This window comes from Camelus bactrianus, chromosome 3 (assembly GCF_048773025.1).
Source record: "Camelus bactrianus isolate YW-2024 breed Bactrian camel chromosome 3, ASM4877302v1, whole genome shotgun sequence".
In the NCBI taxonomy this organism is placed as follows: Eukaryota; Metazoa; Chordata; class Mammalia; order Artiodactyla; family Camelidae; genus Camelus; species Camelus bactrianus.
The window spans coordinates 134913247-134932335 of NC_133541.1; the positions used below are offsets into that span (position 1 = coordinate 134913247).

The 19089-nt window shown below is 44.9% G+C and overlaps 1 long non-coding RNA gene across 4 annotated transcripts in view; it reads left to right on the top strand.

Annotated features, from left to right (window-relative positions):
• The first annotated feature begins 1124 nt into the window (after positions 1–1124).
• The window catches only part of LOC141577151 (uncharacterized), a 55706-nt gene continuing 37741 nt past the window's right edge, over positions 1125–19089 (top strand). For 3 of the 4 annotated variants that reach the window (XR_012505789.1, XR_012505786.1, XR_012505790.1), the window contains exon 1: positions 1125–1315. This is a non-coding gene — a long non-coding RNA (uncharacterized LOC141577151). Of the gene's footprint in view, positions 1316–7277; positions 7378–19089 lie in introns of those variants that run through there. The other variant, XR_012505787.1, reaches the window with a different exon arrangement.

The following is a 19089-nucleotide window of genomic DNA, read 5'->3' on the forward strand; positions in this document are numbered from 1 at the left end:
AATTGGTGTTGAAATCCAGATCTTTTGATCCTACTGCGGTTCTTTTCTTTATAATCTGCTGAAGGGGGTTGGGGAAAGCAGTTCCTTTGTTCATTTCTTTATTCAGCAGTGTTGAGCACTGACTTTGCATCAGGGTCTTGCTAGGTGCTTGGAAACAGTAAACAAGAGATGACCCTTCTGTGCAGGGGCAGGAAGCCTAGACCAAAAGCTGGGTAATGTGATTCGAGCTACGGTATCCATGTACAGACTCTGAGGACAAACTGTACCCCCGGCTTTGCTTGTGCTTCCCTTTCCTTCTGGCTGGTACACACCAGGTCACCGCAACCCAGAGGCGCCCGCAGCCCACAGCACAGTATTTACCTCGATCTCCTCTCCCCTCTCTGCAGGGCCTGCAACATGAGCATCCCTGACTACGTGCAGTGTGCTGAGGAATACGAGACTCTCCCCGTGGTCTTCCAACCCGTGGGGATCATTTCAGACAACAATTTCTTTTGCATCTATAAACGAATCTCCTTGGTGAGCCAGATCAGACCGTGCGGCTCCCAGTGGGCACTCTGTATCCACTACAGGCACCACTATGCGTTCGAGAATGCGTGGAGTGACTTCCAGACCCACCGCACGGTCGTGGGCCTTGTCACCATTACCGACTGCCTCTCGGCCAAGGCCTTCGAGAAGCTCCATGTGCAGAGGAGCTGTATGGCACCTCGCTTAATGACTCTCAGCTCTTTGTCTTTGTGCTGCATGGGGAGGTAGCCGAGCAGCTGCGCACCGACGTGGACTTCAAACTACGAGGACTGCAGGGTGGTGGAGAAGAGGATCAAGGACTTCACTGAGTCACTCTTCATCTTGCTCAAGTCCAAGTGGCTGGATGGGACCCCAACAAGTCTGGGGAAAGGATCCCCCTCCTCTGCACCTTGTTTGAGAAGGAGGACTTCATGGGACTGGACACAGACAGCAGGTAAGTCTACCTGGAGGCCCGGCCACCCTGGCTGTGTGCCGGGTTCCTTCCCTACATCCAGGAAGGGATCAGCAAGGAAGAGGGCTGTCTTGTACCCAAGGGCGGAGGGAGGTGCAGCCCGACGGTTTACAGACATTTAAAAGTGAATCTGCCTTTGTTTCAGAGAGATCCTTTTAGGGTCAGTGTGGAGACTTCCTCCAGCTTTTCAGCCAGGACCCCTGGTGGGACCCCTGGAGTTGCTGTCCAATAGAGTAGCCACAGCCACTGATGCTATGAGCGCTGGGGAAGAGGCTGGTCTGAGCTGAGATGTGCTGTAGGTCAAATGCACATCAGACGCTGAGACTTGTCTAGTAAAAAGTATGTAAACTATCTTGTTACTTTCATATATTGATTACATGTCAAAATGATACTATTTTACATACAGCAGATTAAGTAAGATCTGTTTTTAAAATCAGTTTCTAGTATCTGTTTTTTGTTTGTTTGATTGGTTCTTTGTTTACCGTTTTAAATGTGGCAACTGAAGCTTTCTTTAAATGGCTCTCATTTCAATTTTGTTAGGCAGCCTGTCCTGGGACATTCTCATCCCTTTGCTTATAGATGAGATGCTGAATCCCGAAAGGCCGAACGAGTCACTGGTTGTGCTGGGTCTGGAGCCGGTGTCTCCTGCCTCCCAGGCCCAGCACCTGCTGGGTTCAGGCCCTCTCTTCCTCCCCGACAGCCATCATGCCAAGTTAGGACATCAGAAACACCTCCAGGGAATTCCGGATGAACTCCTTATGCAGGGAAAGGCGTATCACGGAGTATGAGACAAAGCAGGGAAAGATTCATCCTCACTTTGTCCCTGTGATTAAGTCAACGGCCCCAATTTTGCCTTGGAAGTGCAGACGAGCTCTCCTGGGCTTACTACCCCCCACCTTCTGCTCTGTTTCCCCGTGTATCTATCATGCTTTCCCTCGGTCAGAAGAGGTGAGATGCCTTTGCCCAGAAGTCGTTCCCCTTTGCTGGGGAGATTGAGGGAAGCTGTGCCCCCACGGCCAACGGCCTCGGGCCTTGAGTCTGGAGGGCACTCATGGCGGTACCACAGGTGACGGTCGGAGGACCTGGCACGTGCTGCCGGGCCCGCTGTGGAGGCAGTGCTCTGTGATTCATGAACTTACCTAAGATCAAATCCTACTTTCTGGTTGTTGGTAAGTTGGAGGAGAAAATGCCAGAGAATTGATAAAAAGAAAGTCCAGACCAGCCCTGTGAGTGAGAGGCACACGGGGCCCGAGTCCCACTTGCGTGTGGTGCCTGGCGGGCTCTGGATGAATTTTCTGTTCCTCCCGGACATACCTCTATGACTTTAGTAAGGGGTGAGACATGTAGTGGCCATGATCTGTATTTGTCCTCGCAGGGCCCTGTGATCTACACGCCCACACCCCCTTCTGCTCCTTGGGGATGAGGTGGCAGGTTTAGGTGCTTGGGCACTGCTATGGGCACAGCTGCCATCATAGGGCTACACCGAGGCTGGCTCCGTTCACCTCAAATGTCACCTCCTGCTGAGCCCCCAGGCTTTAGTCAAGGTAGCTGCATCAGTGCAACGTAAGCAGGGACCATGTTCTCTCCCTGGACAGACTGGTGGGTGAGCAGTGGAAGCCTGGAGTCCTGCCCAAGCCCCATGGCTAGTGCCTCCTCTTTGTCATAGGAGGCACTGGTGACATTTTTGCTCAGCAACTGTTTGGTTCTGAGTCTCCAGACCCACCAGAGAATGCAAGCTTGTTTTTGCCTTTTGAACTCTGCCCTTGGGATTTGGCGGAGTAGCTGGATGTGTGCTTAGCCCATAGTGTTGACACTGTCACCATTGTTTACCCAGAACCTCGTGTACCAGGCATGGCTCTCGGCATCAAAATACAGCAGCCAATTAAACTCCCTCCTGGTGGATCTGTCTGTTTTGGTACCATAAGGGCTTAGCCAGCATCTGAACGTCAGTGAGATAACGCGGCCAGTGAGCTCGGGTCAAGCACGTTCTCCTCCAGTCACTTTTACTCCATTGTTGCTTTTACTATTCCACAGTCATTAATTTTTAAAACAATGCTTTGGTGCAGGAGCAGAGACTAATTCTCTCCTGCTACTCTCGTTGGGAGTGAGTAAAACTTTCCAGCCTGTAATGCGACCACATTTTGTGGCTTAAAAGCTGCCTAGATGCATGTATGTGGAGTTTTGGTTAGGGGCACTGACGACGTTGGGATCCCCAAGCAGCGTCGCTCCCCTCAGGCCCCTGCCTTCCCTGGAGCAGGAGGTGAGGGTGGGTCTCACCATCCCCTCGTTCCTGGCCTCACAGACTCACGTAAATTCTTGTACTTGCTGTCAAAGTCATTCTTGTTCTTGTGTGTTTCTAATTTTCGCTTGTTCCTCTTTTCCTTTTTCTTTATTCCTTTTTCTCTTGTACCGTGCAGTTGCGTCTGAAAAGGTGGCTGTGCATATCCTGCATTGGAAATAGCTAGATCGCCCTCCGTGCTGTCTCCATTGCTTTAAGGAGCAGAAACATTTCAGCTGCCTTGATCCATGCATTATCCTAGTCATCTTGTTATTTTCTAATTTTTTGGAATATTGCTTTGTTAGCACATCACCCACTGGTGTTTGATACCTGTGAAAATCTTTGCTTTGAGGAACCTGTTTGGTCCTACTTATATTTGGTGACAAATGCACCCTTATTCAATTAGTTTGATTGTTTTGAAGAAGTGAGATGCGAATTGATTTAGGCGGCTGTTGAGGGATTCTTTTCATGGAGTATTTAATCTTGTCAAGTCAAAGTCTGCAGCATCTTGCTCGATTCCTGCTTTTACACAAACGTGCTCAGCACGCGGTTCCTGGCTGTCTCTGTGTGACGTGCGTGACGGCGCTTCCTGACCGGCAGTCACTGGTGAGGAAGCGGCAGGCTCGGGGGTGAGCAGCTGCAGGGGACATTGTTGGAGGAATCAGTCACCGTTTGGTTATTTTTTTTTTTTTTGCATTCAACTTCCCCGTGCCATTTACTTTATTTTTCCTTCATAAAGGGGCAGAAGTGGGTCTAAAATCCATGCCACTCTTTTGTTCCCTTTACTAGGCTGGTTTTTCTTAGTACCAGGACAACATGGCCTTCTTCTAAGTAGCTGGCTCACATGGATCTGGTGGACACAGGGACTATTAAAGGGACCGTAGCTTCCTCTCTGCTCCAGCCAGTGGGCATTCAGAGCCGGGTCTGTGGTTTGCCTCAGCAGCCGTGCAGGCCTCCCTGCACCTGCCTTTACTTTTAACCCATGTTGGCATTAAAGAGCTGACTCCATGTTTGTTGCAGCTGACGTCCCCCACTGACGGCCGTGTCGTTAGTTTGCGGTAGTGAGTCTCCAACCCCAAGTCAGCCATGAAGGAAGATGTTTTGGCCAATCTAAGACCTTGGATTCTCACCCCTACCCTTGTTCATCTCACCCAGGGGAAGGGTTTGGCCACCACCATCATGCTGATCATGAGGCCTTGTTTCTCCTTTCATGCTCTAGTCCAAATGTGGACACTTCATCCTTCACTGACTTGGTCTCGCTTGATACAGGCCAGACATTCTGAAAGAGTCCATCACATTCTCGGGGGGAACAGAACAGAAGTAAGTCTCGTAAGTAGAAGGAGTCTAGGCTGTCCGGGTTGGCAAATGCAGGCTGGGATCTGTGATTGGTGGGCTGTGCCCTGGACACAGGTCTTTCCCGTGGCTCACGAGCGCCCAGGGGTCGGAGTGAAGACAGCCTTGCTTGGGCTTCTCCATCCTCATCTGCTCAGTGGCAAGTGTGTCTGCTAATAGGAGCTCCAACAGACCTCGGGACCTTCAAAGCTCAGATCACGGGAGAACTTTGAGTCCCTTCTCCAGGGCCTCCTTTGTGAGAATCCAGTGCCTTCTGTGGTGACCGGTGGCAGGAGATGCCTCCCCCTCCAGGGAGCACCCTTCGGAGGACTGTGACTCAGTGCACCTTGCTGTGAGCTTGTGGGGATCCGGCCGTCGTCCCTGCAGAACCAGTCTTGAGATGGGCTTAGCGACGGAAATGACAGGACTAATATTCCAGGCCAGGGCTGGAGGGAGGGAACAGGGGAAATTGAATGTGACCTCAAACACCTAGGTGAGTGCTGGGTCTGTTACTAAAATGGGGAGCATGGGAGGTACCTTCCATAAATTGAATTCCAGAGTAAATCTTGGACATGAGGCATTTTTAAGATGCGATTTTTCGTCCAAGTTTGGACTTCATAGAGGCACTCGGGTCAATGAGCCTGGGGCTGAGTTGAAGGAGCCGGACTAGAGATACACGTTGGGAGTCGTCATTCTTAGCTGGTGTTCACAGCCGCGCATGTGAATTAGATCATCTTGAGAGCTGCAGACTGAGGCTGAGGGGGGGCAGGGCTGTGCCTGGGTTGGAGGAAGGCCCAGACCATGCAGCTTTCGTGTGTCAGTCAGCGGCGTTTGGGATTTTCAGGGCAATGTCATTTATCCTTAAGGGGCCGGGGGGTGGGCAGGGCCAGCCAGGAAGAAATCTGAATGGAGGGTCGTGGCCACGTGTGTGTCTTGGGAAGTTGCAGAGTCTGCAGGGTCCGGGAGGGTAGACTCCTCAGAAGCTGGAGTTGGATTGGGGCGTGGGTTGAAGGTAGTCACACTAACATATCAGGGAGGGAAGAAGGCCTAGGGAGTCCCCGCTCTTCCTGACTCGCTTTCCAATGAACAGAAGGCAGACAGAGGATCTGAGGTGAGAAGGGATGGGCGCTGGGAGAGGAGCCAACCTGGAGAATGGTGCTTGAAAAATTCTGGAATAGTCTCCCTGCAAAATAGAGGTTAAAAAAATCCAGACTCTTAAGAACATTGATAGTGACTGGGGAGGAGGCAGTTGTTTTTCTGGCCTCCTAAGGGTAAGGCATGTATCCAGGGATACACAGAATATTCGGGCAGTCTATTCCGGGCATTTGGTACCGGGTAAACAGCACAAGTTTAAAGGGGGACAAGGGCAGTGGAGGGAAACTAGCCAGGCCCCGTGTCAGGTACCAGTCGGCCGCCCTACTTGCGTGTTGCATTCACATCCATGCCTCCCAGGTGGGCGGTGGCAGCCCCCTTTTGCGGATTGGCAAGCCTTCTCAGAGGGGTTAAGTTATTGGTCCATTTAGAGGGTAGTAAATGCTGTAACAGGATTCAAGCAGGGTCTTGTCAGACTTCAAGGGCGTGTTTTCTCTACTAATTCCGGTACCTCACTGTTGTACGTGAAATTGTGAAGTGGGTCAGTTTTGGGGCCTTTCAGAAAAAGTACGATTTAAATGCCTCAGGACTGATTCACAAAGCTCTGTGTTCTTTGATTGTTCTGAAGCACCGCAGTGTTTTACGCCCCACAGATGTAAGGTCTTACTCCTTTGACGATGAAGTGGTTGCAAATGATGTACAGGTGCAAAACCAGACTTAGCAGCTTCTGAAGGGAAACTTTCCAATTCTCCCTTGATAGACTTTCTTCTACGGGATGTAGCTGTGCTGCAGCATAGGCCTGAGCTGTCCGTATGGATTGTGGGTTTGATATCCAAATTTAGCATAAAACAGTCAGATGAAGAAAATCAACGTTCACAATTTATTTTTGGGTTTCATTAGACAAGATATACTATCAGGTAATGGCCCATATAGCTAATGAAATTGAGTACAGAACATTGAATTTCTTACTTCTTATTTAGAGTTTTCTTACTGCATAAGTTTGCCTGCTTTGGAACATCAGCTCCTCCACAAGGGCGCTTGTCAGTTTGTTGGTGTGATTGCATTTACACAGTGAATGTAATCTGGGCTTCCTCAGCCCAAACTCTCCAGTGCAGAATCACGGGCTGTAGCCATCTCTTAGTCACGCAAAAACTTCTAAAATTATATGATGCCAGAAAAGAAAGAAGAGAGAGAGAGAGAGATTGCCTTTATCAAAATTCCTTTCAATTCTGACTGCAAACTGTTGTTGAGCAGCTCTGGTTTCCTTTGGATATGAATATATACATTTCTTTGCATGTAACCTGGGTTTTGGACTAGAACACCAAGTCCTTGCTTTCCGCAAGCCACAAAAATAGTAGCCAAATTGCACACATGTGAAATATTTTTTTCTTTTTCTGAGAAAGAATCCTTGAATTTGGGACTTCAGGTGTTATTTTTGCTTTTTGCTTCTCCCACCCCTCTTGTAATATCTCACTCCTTCCCAAGTGGCCCCCAATAGGTCGTGGTCCCAAAGGAGCAAGCAAACACCCAGTTGGTCCCCATGCAGTGCTGCTATAGAGGGAGCCCTGCCAAGACCTAAAGGATATTATCAGAGAGGGCTTCCTGGAAGAAATGGGCTCTACATTCATTTGTGAAGACAGAGTAAGGGTCAGCCAGTAGAAAGCATGAAGACTGTGGCTCATGTGGCAGAGCAGCCCGGGTAGAGGCCTGGAGGCTTGTGCGGTGGGGACTCGGGGAGAGTGCCGTGTGTGGTCCAGGGTTGTGGGTGCCCCTGCTGGGGAGGACACTGGTGAGGGCCTGGGGTGGAGGGCTTTCGAAGAGCTTGGGTTTTACTAGAACTGACAGAGGAGGCAGTGAAGGGTGTCAGCAGGAAGTGACCCTCAGGAAAGGTACTTCTGGATTTGCTTCTGATATTCTACAGTAAGAAAGGTCGGGGCGGACGAGAGCAGGTCTTGCTGTCCCTTTGAGACCCACCCCATCATTCATTTATTCATAACATGCACACTTCTGAGTGTCTAGGGGAGAGAGGTTGGACCCACATTAGTAAGCAAAATATTCCTTGGGAGCTTAGCAGTGTCAGAGGTTGACTTAGCCTAGAATGTTCTAGGAACAGAGGAACAAATTGCGGAGGTTGGAGGGATGGAAGGCTTCCTTGAGAAACAGTCAAAATGAGCCTGGAGGCAAGTGGGAAGTAGGAGCAGATCAGGGGGCCCCTGAGGTCACTGGGGACCTGGGTACTGAGGTGAGGATGGGCGAGCAGGTTCGGGGGTGGGGCTAGAACTCTACCAGGGAGCCTCTGAAGGGTTTGAAGTGGGGTGATGTAATCAAATTTATGCTTTGGGAAGGCTGCCTTGGCTCCACGTGTGTGTGTGTGTGTGTGTGTGTGTGTGTGTAGCGGGGAAGGGGGGGGTTGCCACCAACTGGGGAGTGACATTAGAAGACCATTCACAGGCTGGGAGGCCACAAGTGGGAGAGGGTCGTTGGGGCTGCTTGGGGACGGCAGGGGCCGTGTGGATGCCGGATTTCCTTATGGGGAGGGCTTGTTAGCTGGGCCGCCCTTGCGGCGCCTTTTGGCTTGAAGAAAACAGATGGAGGCCGCCAGGTGGACTTTCCTCTTCTCTTCTTCCCTGCCTTGTGTGATGATCTTAGCTCAGCCAAATTTGGAAGAGAAGAGCTAAGTTCCAGGGTAGCCCAGGACTTTGTTGAGCTCGTCCGAGTGAGATCTGATAGGATTTATGTTTGTGTTCAGATCTGCATGTTCACTTAGCTAGAAACGTCCTATCTTTTGAATTTCCATAGGGGTTTTTACTCTTGATAAAGATTGCTTTCTTGGTGAGAGGAAATTTAATACAGCTGTTGTCTTTCTCAAAAAAATCATATCTTTTAAGAAATTTAATATTCAAAAAATAGGAATATTTAAAAATGATAAAGTAAGGCTTTGGTGTAGTTTCTTTGGTTTCCTAGTTAATGTGGACTTAGAGCCTTTGCATTACTTAATAGCACATCCTTGTCAGTATTTAAAGGGCTGTTAGCTCCCCAGGCCCCACCTCTCAAAACATCATTAAAGTTTGCTCTGAAATAGTGAGGTCATGAAAGTTTTGTTTGCAGAAGCCAAACACTTGGTTTATAATATGAAGCATAGCTCCATTTTTAAAATAATAATAGGTTCAAAATTAAGAAAGTGGAAGATAATTGAGTTTTTTAAAAGCTGAAACATAATCTTTCTTGTGCTAATGTTGAACTGGAAATTTCGAAAACAAAAAACCTACTGTAATAACATCTACGTGGAATACATATATGCTTTCCCGTTTGAAAAATAAGTGCGCAGTGGTTTTCGAAGTCAGGAGCATTCCAGCTCAGATACTGGCATTGATGGTTGCTGGTTTTCAATGGCAGATCCTAAATTTGCCTTCTTAGCTTTTTTTTTTTTTTTTTTTGTAGTGAGAGGGTTGAGTAGTGCTTTGCCAGCATGATTTTGGGGCAATTTGGGGGCAGATGTTGTGAACCAGCAGTGAGATATTTCCATGCATTTTATTTTCTGGACATCACCAAGGCACATGTGGGGTTTGTGCCTGCAGGCTGGATGCTGTAGGACTCCCTGGTCCATCACAGTTTTGTCCTGGAGCTGCTCTGGTCAGTGAATGATTTTCTGTGGCTTCGAGGTAAGGTGGTCTGATGCACATGATCAGATGTGTAGTTAAAGTGCTATTACATGAAATAAGAGAAACCTAGAAACATGAGGGAGGAGAATTGGCTGAGCTGATATCGGTGGGGAGTCTTCTTAGGTGACTCCCTCCCCGTGATTCCTGCCAATATCCTCCCCAGCCCTGCACGGTAGTCCTGCCGAAGCAAGCATGCACTTTGCTCAGAAACGGACTGAATTTCCTTGTGCCTCTGTTTGTTGGCTTTTTTTTTTAAAGCACATCTTGCCCTTTGCTTAAATGCCACCCCTGCTAGTCACATCTTACACTCATTCTTCTGGATGTCGTCCATATATAGCTGCTGAATGGATGAACTGAATGTAGTATCTTCATGTAGGGGAACATTATTCATACGTAAGGGTGAATAAAAAGGAAAAAAAAATAAAGGGGAAGATGAAAAAGGCCACCTGTCCTGGGAAGTCCACCCTGACTGCTCAACCCACCCTTTTCCCTTTGAATCCCCACCCCTTATGCTCCACTCTAGTCTTTTTGATAGTACTTACCACCTTCTAATAAACTTTAACGTTTTCAAAAAAAAAAAAGAGAGAGATGCTGATACCTCTTCAACATGGAAAAGCCTTGATAATAGCACGTTAAGTGAAAGGAACCAGACATAAACGGCCACATATTGTTGACTTCAGTGATCTGAAATGCGCAGAATAAGCAAATGCAGAGGCAGAGAGCAGGTGATGGTTGCAAGGGGCTGGGTGGAGGGGGATTAGGGAATGACTGATAGTGACAGGGGGTTTCTTCTGGGATAATGGAGTGTTCTGGAAATAGATCGTGGTGAGGGCTGCACAACCATGAGTGTGCAGAAGACTGCTGAGTGCTGTCTCTGGGAGTGCCTGTGGTTGGGGTGGCTTTATTTTGTTCTCACCCTGCAATGTGAACTGTCATCTTGTGCTGAGGCAGTTCTACTCCTGTGAGTGGTGAGGCTCAGACACTTTGCAGAGTCATGTTTCTTTTCTCCCCCTTGCTGAGTGTAGGCAAAAAAGGTTTAAGCCTGAGAAAGTGCTCCATCTGCAGAAATATCTTTCAGTTTTGCATGGTGTAAAAATCTTGAGAGCTTTTTAATCGTTGATGACAGTCTGTGAGGGGAAACAGCCCTTGAAGCCTGGGTGTGACCTGGAAGAGCCGCGCTTCCCTCCCTGACCTGGGTGGGGATTTCACTGCCGTTCAGGCAGTGAAGGGCCCAGACCCGAGAGCGGAGTTGACAATCGTGAATATTTACTTGTATTCGCTGCTTCATCTTGGATATTAATTTCAAGCTGAGTCAGTTTGTGGCGGCAGCCTCATCCTACATCAGGAATTTATAGTATCTGCTCTTTGAAGTGGAGACCAGACAGACTTTTATTATTTAACAGTCTCCCTTAAATTGATATCTCAGATTCCTTTGTAAAAATTAAAACAGCAGAAATACACACGTCCTTTAATGCCAGTCTGACCTGGATCGGGTTTAGTCTCTGTGCCTTAGTGGCCTTAACTGCGGGTGGGGAAGATGATAACAGTGCTTCCCTCAGAGGGCCTGGTGAGGGGGGAGTGAGAAGCACAAATTGAGGACTTACACGAGATGCTCATGAATGTCCGAAGTTAGTGCTCTCAGCCTGGTGAGGCCTCAGGAGCAGAGATGTCAGAACAGAGCATTCCTAGCCGGAGCTCGATCCGTGTTGGCAGCTGTTATGATCACTATCACCACTGTGGGTTATCAGGTAGTTTTAAGACTTGGTAATATGAATTCTTGAATAATGTTAAAAGACTAGACATCTCAGATCCAGTTTACATAGTTTTCAAGATTTCCTCTGAGAAATGGATGTTTTATTCCCCATCAGAAGTCTGAGTTGAGTCTCTAAAAAAATTCTGTATTCCTCCATCTTTTTGCTTTAATTCTCCATTTCTTAAAAAAAAAAGTTTTTAAATGGAGTTACTGGGGACTGAACTTAGGGCCGCATACATGCTAAGCACATACTCTCCCAAATGAGGTATAATCTCCCCCATAATTCTTTCTAAACTTTACTTTCTTAGTATTCAGAAGTTAGAGGCCTCTAATTCTTTTTCTGGAGACTTGTCCATGAACCTGTAAATCTATTATTAATGGACAAATCTTGGTTTATTAAAAAAATCAATAAAATATTCTGCAATCCATCCAAAAGAAAATGCTCATTGATTTAAATGTTTCTCCTTTATGGTGATTTCTACTTTCTGGTCTAGCTTAATTTATTAACAACCATCCTTATCATCATAATGACCAACCTCGCTCTGAGTGGACACCTGCCTAAGGCTAAAATGCTTTCCTCATGTTTTACTTCATAGCAGGTGTTTGAGGGTAGGTATCAGTGTCTCATTTTTTGCAGCTGAGGGATTGAGAGATGGAGCAGCTTGTCCCAAATTACACACAGCTGACAGTGGCTAGTTCAGTGCTGGAACCCTGGCTGCACAGGATGCATTTTTAATTGCTCCTGTAATCAGCCTCCCGTTGAGTGTTTTCCCGAAATCCTGTGACTCCATAAATGGCCAATTTTAGTGATCTCAGCCTGATGAGGACTTCAAAGGAGAGACACCAGTGAGAATGTGAGACAGAGTGGCATAAATTAAAATTGTACATTTTTACAAAAGTTTTATTCTCAGGTAATGACTTAAAAGTTAGTTTTTTTTTAATTTTAGTGCTCTGTGAACACTAAAAACAAAACATTAAAAATAATTATAGTGCGAAAGAGAAGTGGGCTTTGAAAGTCCAATCATTGCTAGTGATGTTACTTGCTTTTCTCTAGTGGCCCTTATTGACAGAAATACTTAGAAAGACTGAATTGGTTTTATGTAGTCTTAGTATGGAAGAAAAGATTGTCAGTGAATATTGTAAGTAAAATCATTACTCTTTCTTTCCTGATGATGAATAGGTAAGTTGTTTTTATGGCTTAAGTACATTTCCTCATTTGTGAAATTTGAGTAATATCGTTTTCCTTGTCTAAATGTGAGAGTTAGACGCCTTGTACACAAAGCACCCAAGGGGTGCTTAATAAAAATTTGCTGTCACAATGACAGGTATTTTAGAAGGATCAACTCTGAATACTAAAGGGGGTGGCTTATTTCTGATGCATATTCAATATGTATATATATGATATATATGAATATGGCTTAAAGTAACAAGGATTCATTTATTTTTTTTAGTGCACTATGAAGTTTTAATGAAATCTTTATCATTCTATTGAGACAGGGACTAGTTAAATTGCCTTAAGCAGACGACCTTGAAGATTATTTACACAGAATATGTATTGTTACAACTCAGAATTCATGTTGCCGTGTAACATCCACTCAGATATTTAAATTCGTGGATTCTGACCAGATCCATTAAGTTTAGAAAAATCCACATTTATCATTTTCAGGGAATAATCTTCTGTCTTTTGTGATTAAAGAAAATTTTCATTTTTTTCCTGCACTTTTAACAGGTTTAAAATATCAAAACATTGATTTGACATGTAACTTTTTTAATAGAATAAATCTCATGCTGTTTTAATATGTAAATAAATGTTTTTGTATTTCAACAAACTTTTACGATTTCCTGGCTCTTTGAGAAGTATTTTGCAAGATACTTAGATTGCCTACTGTTGGAAAAATGCAGACGTTATTTTATGATTATAGGCCTAGTAAAGATCTGTTGGTTTTTGCTACAGTGCAAGACATGAGGCCTAGGAGAGCTTTGCTGCCGATTGCCAGGAGGACAGATCCCAGGTCTCAGTCTCCCCTTCTGTAAACTGAAGAGGCTGGACTGGTTTCTTTCCTCCTCTAAGATGAGTTTCCATAAGCCTATGTCTTTTGTTTATATTCAGGAGTATTAGCAATATCAGATTAAATACTGAATACCCTTCCCTTACCCCAAAACAAAGTGCAGTATGTGCTACAGAAGCTTTTAGTTATCTGATTCTCGTTTCTGATCCTACAGGCAATTTTGTGTTGCATGTTTCCCGGTAACCTGGAAGGTCTTTTTAGCCATAGGTGGCTCTGTTGCACCTTCTTACCTTCTTAATTTTCCTGTTTGTTAAAGAAAGCTTAAACAACGTTATTTTATTTTGATTTCTTTGCTTAATGCTTCAGAATAGCACAGTCTCCATTATGTCTGTCTACCTGGAAAAATTATTCTCCTTATATCTTAGTTTTATTCTGTCATCTCGCTGTGAACATCTCAGACTTGCTGTGCAAACAATGGCAAATTCGGACTTTTCTTCCAGTGCTAGAAACCAGTGAGCCGGGAATTTATAAAACAGCTAGAAGTGGCCTCTGGAGCACCTTAAAGCTGAAAAGTGTACTGGGTTCCCTGAGTATTGACCCCGCCGCTGTGTGTTAATTGGTGGTAGGAGATTTGGTACATATATGAAGGGGTGTAGTTTTTTGACTTGGCTTTGCGTGCACGCGCTGCCACTGAGCCACGTGAGCCTAAGTCAGTTCGTTCTGAGATTTCCCTCGTCTGTGAGATGGGGATGTTCATATCTGCTTTGTAGAATTGTGAGAATTAGTAATTATGTAAACTGTTTACCACAGTGGGTATGTCAAGAGGGCTCGTAATCTTTAGCTACTGTTTTGTGAGAAGCCATCATTTGATAGTCTTTGGCAATTACTAAGAAACAGGAAAATAAGGAAAGCTGGTTTTATGATGAAAGATATTTGAGGAGGTTCCATAGTTCCTATACCCATAATTTAGCATCAGCAAAGTCAGAAGTGTTACACAGTCGCCCTGAACCAACGTTAAGCCACAGAATTTTTTGTTACTTCAAATATGTTGGGGCTTAATGGGATCCAATACTTATACACATGTTGTCTCCAGCAGCCAACTGAGAGATGACAGAAAAGAGTAAGCAGGCGATATATGTCTTCTTTTTTACTGATGAAGCCACGTACTCCATGAACTTCAGGGCTGTGGGAAAATGCGTGTCATTATACTGTGTCCCAGAAGTAGAGACTCACCCTGTCCCAGGTAACTCTGGGCCACAGCGAGCCTTCCCTTGAGACGACCTGCCCCATCATGCACAGGGCTGTCCTGCCATGGAGCTGAGCATCCCGGGTGCTTCCCAAGTGTGGCCAGCACTGGAAGGAAAGGAACGGTTTCACATACCCTGCTTGTCTCTCCGGAATCACACCTCACCCTGTTAGTGTGACGAGGGCTAGCTTTGAGCCATGGGTCTGTGGTGTGGAGAAGCACTCTCCGTGGCCAAGAGGAGTGGGGAGGAGGCGTCCCCTCCCTCAGTTTAAACAGGTGGTGGTATGGAACAGAAGGGTGCTCCCCAAGAGTTTATAAAAGGAGAAATAAGGATTTTCTTTGGGACTTAGTCTAGCCAGGAAACACAGAAGATGATTAGAAAGGAGACTTGTAAATCACTTTAATATTAAGTTGACATTTGTTGAGCACCAATAATGTGCTACATTCTTTTCTGAGAGTTTTACAGAAATGAATCCTTCAATCTTCTCAACAATGGAGTAAGGAATGTTTGATTTTTATCCCAGGTTTACAGTGTGGAAACTGAGGCACACAGAGGGTAAGTTGGCCAAGGTCACAGAGCTAGTAAGTGGCAGAGCTGGTATTTAAACTCTGGCTGTCTGGTTTTGAGGCTCCCAGGGATGGGCTTTGGGTGTTTAGAGGTATCTGCATACCTGGATCTCTGTACATCTGTGCATCAGTAAGCCCAGAAAGGACAGAGAAAGGAGATTCACACAGTTGCTCACAGTCGTGTCTCGGCCACTGTCCATGAAGAGTGCACCATGATTAGCGTTGTTTTCCAGGCAGTAGATCTGTTGGTATAACAGAAATTTAGTCCATTGAGTTAATCTAGAAATCCTTACTGCTCTGCTTCTGTCCATGTTTGCCATGTTACTGCCTGCCCGTGGTTAGGCCGTGGAGGAAAAACTGTTCTCATGGTTGAACTCTGATATTTCAGTCTGGTTCATAGTTTCACATATTCTGTTACATTAATAAGTTAAGTTTCTGGTTTTCTTGCATCAGTGTCTCGTGTGTTTGGTTAATGTGAAACCAGTCCATGGGAGCCCAGGGGTGCTGACGGTATAATTTCTGAGCATGTTGTGGCACTTCTACACGTGCAGTCCTGACTGGAGGATGTCCGCCTTCCTCACTGATTTCTCCCAAGAGCAGGGTCCTATCCCATCCCTGGATGTGACGCTGGGAGCTCTGTGTTTAGGCCAGTCAGCGGCCAATTCCACCAATCAGAAAATGATGAAGTACCCAGAAGTGGGTTTAATAGAAGAAAAGGGCTTCCAGGTAGTCCAATGGGCTGTTCGAGTCCATTTGGTGAAAAGCTGTTCACTGTCTGTGGTTGAGCTGATTCTTTGCTGTTGAAAAGTCTGGATTAGATGAAGGGATTTTAAAAAGCAGAAAGGAGTGATTTCAGGTGGTACGTCCACACCGGTGAGAATTGATGGATGACCGCCTGTGTGAGGCATAGACAGAGTCTTACAAACTTCATAAAACAGCTTTAAAAGCTCTGCCATCTGAGTGCACTTCATAAGGGGTCCAGATCATCACTGGTCATGCTGTGAGGGCAAATAACTGATGATGGCATAAAGGACACGGAGGCATCAAAAAGGTCTCAGTCATGTTCCCTTTTTAAAGAATGTGGCACAGTGTAATATATTTGAGCTGGTTTTTCACTGAACAATTTTTCGTGTTTTCTAGGTCTCCCAGCTCCTGAAGTTTCCACGCAGCTGCATGTCCCCTCGCTGAAGCTCTGTCAGCACTTGTCCTGGGCTGACGTGTTGTCACGGGGAGCAGGACGGTCAGCGTCCCCGGCTCCTCCGAGCTCCGTCTCCTCATCCCCAGTGCTGGGCTTCTCATCCATGTCTACTTAGAAGGGTTGCTGAGAACCACACGTGATGGTTGTCAGGGGTGATTTGTGGTTGTCCCTGTGTTTGACATATAGTCAGTATTTGATAGTAACACATGTTTTTTATTATAGTTCTGGCTTCTACATTGCAGTGGTTTTTAGTCTGCATTTTTTTATAACTTTTTTCTTATTTTTAAATAAGCACTTTTTTTTGGGGGGGGGGGAATTACTGGGGATTGAAGCCAGCACATTGTGCATGCTAAGCAGGTGCTCTACAACTGAGTAATACCCACCCTCCTTGTCTGCACTTAAAAATAAATATTGCAATACACAAAATAGCTCTTAAACACCATCATGGGACCTATTTTCTGTATAGACAATTGAATACATATGCTATTTCAATAAGAATAAATGTTGGGACTTACCTTTCTCAATCTGTTTACTTGTTTAAAAACGATCATAGCTAGTGATAAACACGAGTCTTGGATACAGCACTTCTTAGGATCTGTTTTGACATCATGGGAAATTACATTCTACAGAGAAGGCAAATTGGGTCTCATTGATATTTGGATGATTTAGCAGATGATCAAGTCTTTCAAACTTGACAGTTTTGTATTTTAAACTAACTGCAAAGTTATCTTCTAGAAGTTGGAATTCCTAAGTTTGTAAAGTGCTCAGTAATTCAGTGTGTATGTGTTTGTGTCTGTGTGAACGTGTTTGTGTGTGATTTCAGGAAGGTAGAAATAAGTTCCATGTAGCCCTCTGATACCTTCCTCCTCCAGTTCAAGATGTAGGCATATATTTACACAAGTAAATTAATATTCTTTAGTCATTTGATATATTGGTGGGAATATGAGGTTCTCACACTTGTTTCAGAAGGGTTGGGGAGCATCAGGTTTGAAAACAGGAGGGGAAAGAGGCAGGGTGGCCCTTCACACTTTGTGCAGGATTTGAGGAACAGTAGCTTTCTTTTTTCTTTTATTCTAAAACAAACTGGCGCTGAATTGTAACATACTATGACTCAGAATTGCTTTTCTGATAAGATACAACTGCCTCAGAGTTTTCAAGGCAACATGAATGATGAAATCCGTTTTAGGAGTTATCTTTAAAGTAGTGTTAATTTTCAAGTAAAAGGCTATAGCCTGTTCTTTCTTCGAAGGGTAAAAGACGTTCTCATTGATCCAAGTGCATGATCAATGTGCTTAGTTTCTTTGGGGTTTTTTTCTTTTTTCTTAAGTGCTTGTTTCATTGTGGTTTGAATGAATGTTTAAAATTTCTGAATTTTGTTCTTTAGAACATGCTGATTTATCAGAACTGTTAAAAACCTGATTGATCTTTCGTCTTTGTTTGGAGGGGCACCCTTTTGATTTCTGTTGTCTGTTAAAGAGGGAAATTCTTCCTCTAGCCTGCAGATCATTAAGTGAATGGTTTGCAGTGTGCCTTTAAAATTCTTTGAATGCTTTGAGCATGCTTGTCTAGTGAATTTTGAATTGACTCATAGTAATGACTTTGCTTTGATTCTGTGGCTTTTGCTCCTCTCCGCAAGAATTTGAATTCTCTGTTGCATTTTGTATACGTGTTTTTAACAGGGGAAGAAATTTTGCATTTTTTACAGAGCTGGGTTTTCCTATCCCCTCTGAATGCCATCTATACTTGATACAATAAAAATCTGTTATTGCAGTGCTTAATTATTTCATAAACTAATTTTTGGCTTAATCAGACGCAATGAGAAAGAGTGATAATAAAATATATGAAAACCTTCCTTCCTTTGAAGAATAGAAATGAGGTGGTCAGGCTCACGCATGCTTTGTGCTTGACACACTTACTTTCATGTCATTGTGTATCATGATTCGGAGATGGAGTTGCTTCAGGTTTTATAGATTTTTGTTTGAACATTTTTGTTGAATTCTTTCTCCAGGCTGATGTTTCCTGTTGGGTTTGTGGAAAGCGTAGAAGGGAAACAAATTCTTTGTTTTATTTTCAGGAGGCCTGAGTTGCTGATGAGAAAAGAGTTGAGGGTGGGTTGAGGAACAGAGTGACACTCCCTCTCCTCCCGGCTGAAACTGATGAACAATGAAATCAATTAAGTGTATCAGTATTTGACCAAGAGAATTCAGCGAGCCCAAACTGGCAAGTTATGCCCAATGGAAAGTACTGAATTCACCTGCAGAATTAGGTGCTTTGCCAATTAGAAGCAGCTTAGAGCAATCAGAAAAATTAGTTCATATGATGAGATATAAAAGAATGTAATATCTTCTATTTCTGAAACTTTTCTTTGTTAAGTTGTGTAGAGCTAAAATTAAGTTTCAAGCACCAGGAATTAAGAGTCTGGGTGGTTCTGTGGGATCGTTAGTCAGGGATGTGTCTAGATCCTGCTAGAGTGTCTGAAGGTGGCAGGAAAAGACCCAGGGCTAGGATTTGTTATCCTAGGGTGTCCTCCATAATGGTTCCCCAATGGTTACATGTGGGAACCCAAGATTAGGTTAAATTGTAACAGACCCCAGCCGCCTGTCAATGTTCAGAAGAAAAATGTGTGCTTAGTAACTGCTTTGCAAGCAGGAGCCTGTGCATCCTCACTCCTGTCTCCTTGCCTTAAAAAGCAGAGACAATGCTTTGCTTGCATAGTTGATGCTTTAGATAGCACTCTGCTCATTTCAAAGCAAGGACCCAGGCCCTCAGCTATAAAAGCTGGGCTTGTGTGCTTTTAGATAGTCTATTATCCCCAAAACAAGGACCTGGCTGGTCTCGTGGTCTGCTTTGTAATTCACATATCTAAAGAATATATCTTATTCCCCTCACCCCATGACTTCCCTAAAGATACACTAAGCCTTTGTACTCATTGTGGATTCTACAATCTCTGTCTCCTCCTGTCTTTCCTCAAGTTCC